The sequence below is a fragment of the Pteropus alecto genome, unplaced genomic scaffold (genome assembly GCF_000325575.1).
Source record: "Pteropus alecto unplaced genomic scaffold, ASM32557v1 scaffold161, whole genome shotgun sequence".
NCBI lineage: Eukaryota > Metazoa > Chordata > Mammalia > Chiroptera > Pteropodidae > Pteropus > Pteropus alecto.
Window position 1 is genome coordinate 6079378 of NW_006432943.1, and position 4648 is coordinate 6084025.

Below are 4648 nucleotides of genomic sequence, written 5' to 3' on the forward strand. Positions count from 1 at the left end.
TTTGGTTAAAAAGTAGAAATGAAAATAATTGTGCTAGACTTTATTTTTTAATTTTTTTTCAAAATGTTCTTCAAGGTGGTTTTCAAATTGCTTCTATAATAGGGATAGGAACAAAAAAATAAAAAAGGAAGAATGACCAACAGTGCTGAAAGAGAAGACATAAAGGTAGTATAGTCTACATATGATAAATTAGAAGATGGGGTTGCTATATGCAATTAAAGACGTGACCCTATAACAGATTCAGGGAGAAATGAGCTAGGACAGGCATTGCTCTGTCTACTCTGCCACATCTGCCACAGATTCTTATAACTGCTGCTTCACAACTTCCTTCCTGTAATTTTTACATAATGGATAAGATAGATACCTCACAGAAACCAGAAAGGTAAGTAGATGGTTGGAGTTTTCTATTTAGCACAACTAGCAGTATGAGCTACTTCTGTGATTTGTAAGCTAGAATAATAATTATAGCCCTGGCTCAATGAGATCATACAGAGCAGAAAGGCAAATGTTTCTGAACTATCAAATGGTGCATTGGTCCATTAAAGCATTGGCCTTAATTGTAAAAACTCTGTAGTCCTTAGAAAAGAGAATTGGGTCCGAGATCACGAATATGTTAGACTCTGGGAAACCAATATGATTCTCTAGCTTTCCTTACTCACTCTGCTATTTTCAGGGTTATAAGGAATATTAAAGGAGACATTAAAGAAACTCTGAAAATAATAGAAATGTAAAGTTTTATTATCACTATAGCTTTCCTTACCCACTCTGCTAATTTCAGGGTTATAAGGAATATTAAAGGAGACACTGAAGAAACTCTGAAGAAAATAATAGAAATGTAAAGTTTTATTATCACTATGGAGCCACACTTTCCACAGTGCAAAAAGGCCTCAGATCTACCAGATTCTGAGGGATGTATCTGATTTCCTTATGCATTTATTCTCGACTTTTATTTTACTCTTTCATCCCTTTCATCCTTTCTTATTCTCTTCCTTCCTTCTCTCTCTCTTAATTCTTCCCATTGACTGAAAACAAAAAAACAAACAAACAAACAAAAAAAGCATATTTACCACTAACCTAAATAAATATATAATTCATTTACAATATATCCTCTCTCCATTGGTAACATTTAAACCTAAGGGGAGAGGGGAAGGACAGAGACAAAATAAAGGACACAAAAGCAAGCAAACAGATATCGACACTGCCACCTCCCTTTGGGGAATGTTGGGAAGAAAAGACCTCTATTTCTTTGTCAAGGTCATTTCATGTTTGTTAGCATTGGCTCAGAGCATGATAGCCTCCTGCTTCCCGATGCTTTTTTAAGTTTAAATTAGTTTCCAATAAAGATGCTCTTGCACCTTGCAGGGTAAAAGCATTGTTTTTAATACACTTGTAACTAATGCCGCTGGTCCTTGGGGAGTTTCAAAGGACCTCAAAGGCGATAGTTCTCTACCCGGGAGCAAAGAAGCCATTACAGCTTGTACTGGAAGATTTAATAGGTGTCATAATTTATCATGTAAACCGAAAAGTGTTTCTTAATTAAGTGCGTACGTTAATGAATTTTTTAATTTGATCCCTGTAAGTACCTTGCTATACTAATTGCAATATTCTACACATTAGTCATCCGCTGTTGCCCTTGGCTATTTTCTTCCCTGAGAGGGAGAGAAATAGAGCCTTTCAGTTAAAGTTCATTTAACTCTTTCCACCCAACAAATTAGATTTTGTCTTACTCACATTGGAGTGACAGCTGTGGTTCAATTTCACTGAGTTTTCAGAGCACTTGTATGTAGGATCAGCTTAAATGTCTGTTATTTTTCAAATCATAGGAAACGTGGGTAACTGCTCAGCAACTGAGGCCCTACCGCTTCCCAAAGGGGCATTTCCTTTGGTTCTTCTGAGATTGTAGGAGTTTATAAGGGCTAAGCTGGAAAGTGGGGTCATATTTCTTCTGTTCTGCTGTAGTCCTCTACAGTGCAATTAATGAAGGACTAAAATTTGTACAATACTTCCTAAACTCAAAAGAAATAAGGGAAAAAAATAAAACTTGGGTGTATCTACTAGACAGGATATAATATCTACAATGAATGAATTTATTACTTGTAATAATAAAGGAAGTACTTACAATATGTCAAGTTCAAAGCACAACATAACATTATGGTACAACATTATTACAGCTATAAAAAAATGTTTTCAGGGAAAAACATTTGGCAAATAATACACTCACTTTTATCTTCTGGTAATATGGTTATGGGTAATTTTGTTTTTCTTTTATATTTCTGTATTTTCCCGTGTGAAGAATACTTATGAGCTATATAATAAAGAAAACTCCTTTATTTTCAAAGAACTGATATACTATTATTGTATGAGAAGATTTAAGTCTTCAGGCTTTATTTTACTGAGGGATATTCTTTATTTAAATAGTTATTATATAGCTTTTTAACGTTTTTTAAATATATGTTCAAATTTATCCACAGTTGAGTAAACAGAAAATCTCCAGTTGCAAGGTATTATTAAAGAAGGGTTAAAAGCAAAAAAACCTCCAGTTCTTGGCTTTTCTCTTTAAATGGGCATATTGGGTTATGTAGGAGGAAATAACTGTATTGTAATAAATTTTATTTGGTTTTCTTGTATTTAGAGACACAATTTTCTATGTACTATCTATAATAACTGATTTACAAAACTGAGCTGCATAAGAAAATCAACACATGAAGAATATGAAGAAAAATATGTCTTACTTTTTGGACATTCATATTTTATAAAGAACTCTTGTACTCAGGAGAACTCAGCTTGAATCCTACCTCTGATATGTTTAGTTACGGGATTTTTTAAAAAGGCATTTAAACTGAAACTCTGGTCTATGGCCATGCTGCCCTGAACAAGCCTGATCCCATCTGATCTCAGGAGCTAAGCAGGGTCGAGTCTGGTTAGTACTTGGATGGGAGACCACCTAGGAAGACCAGATGCTGTAGGCGTTAAAAGATAAAAAAAATAAGGGATTGTAAACTGATAAGGGCCTTGGAATCTGTGAGGTCACCCAATGGTTGCCTCACCTAAAAAAAAAACAAAAACTGAAACTCTGTTGACATGTCAAATGAATAGTATTGTCGAATAGAAGTGTCAGATGAAATATAGGATGCCCGGTTAAATTTGAATTTCAGATAAACAGTGTATATTTTTAATGTAACTATGGTGCATTACTTGCTAAATCCAGTAATCCTACAAATAAAGGAATTAGAATACATTGGAATCAACTAGACAATTTTTGTTTGTTTAACACTCATGCATCCACTCCAGAATTCCACTCTTCAGGCTTTGGGGCCTAGTAATATAAAAGTAAAAAATCCCTACTCCAAGTGGTTCCTCATAAGAAAGAGAAAATCTAGTGTTTGGAGGTCACTGTTCCAGAGCGGTACTACTCACACTTTAATGTACCTAAGAATCGCCTGAGGATCTGGTTCAAATGTAAATTCTCATTTGTAAGGTGGGGTTGGAAGTTGAGATTCTGCATTTCTACAAAGTTTCAGAGTGATGCCAATAGTGCTGGTCCTTGGACCAAATTTTAAGTAGCAACACAGTTTAGATGATTTCTGATGTCGCTATGAGGTTTCTAATTTGTTGATTTCATGATTCTTTTATTTATTTGTATTATATCATTTTATTAAAATTTAATTTTCAAACAAATAACAAATTTTCTGTAATCTAATTCTTATTTAGTAGATTAGACTTCAGAAAATGCATTATAGTATCGTAATGAGAGACTTTCATTGTGATTCTTCTCTTGACCAGGTATTAACAATGTAAGTCCATCAGAAACATCAGAACTACAATATCATTTTCTTTTATGAGACTTATTTCTTGTCCATTTTTGCATTTAATATTGAATCCCTACTATGTACCAATACTGTTGTTGTTCGGCAAAGTAAATTCATGAGAGAAACTTCTGAGCTTATTTAAAATGGGAAACTGGTCTATATTTCTGACCTTGTAATCTCACCTCTCTTTCCTATCATCTTTACGGTCAGCTTGCTCCCTCCTCAGAGTCTTTGTATTGGAACTTCCTCTTCCTTTGCATCTTTTCATGGATGGCTGCTTCTTACCTCCGAATTCTCAGGTCACAGTATCAGCTCTTTAGAAAGGGTTTCTCTGACTTTTCTATCAAGAGTCAATCCCACGCCCACCCACCCCCATTCCTTATGATCTTAACATGTTTTATAATCTGAAATTCTCTTGTTTATTTTTGTAGGTACATATGTACGTATCCTGGACATATGTATTTTTCCTGCACCTCACTCCACTAGCATGTGACACTTGTGAACAGCAATCTTGAATGTTTTGTATACTCCATAAGTATTTCAAGATTAGATCAGTTCCTTTTGGTAATTGAAACTCAAATCAATTGAAATTAACATGTATGTAAGTAGAAGTAAAACTTTAATAATGATAAGGCAATCTTTGTGAGTTTTGTTTCTTTACACAAAATTATCTAGAGTATCTAGTAACTGTCTAATTCATTACCTCACTTTGAGAATTTGGATATATACTATTATTATTAGGACCACATAAAAATAAAATTTATATTAAATTGGCATTGTATAGTCATAATACTATCATAACTATTTTTGTGCAATATTTTCATAAACATTTCTAGAAA

General features: G+C 33.8%; 1 pseudogene; it reads left to right on the forward strand.

The window, feature by feature from the left end:
- Positions 1-2850: 2850 nt before the first annotated feature.
- LOC112476373 lies at positions 2851-2969 on the forward strand (annotated as a pseudogene).
- The last annotated feature ends 1679 nt before the right edge of the window (positions 2970-4648 follow it).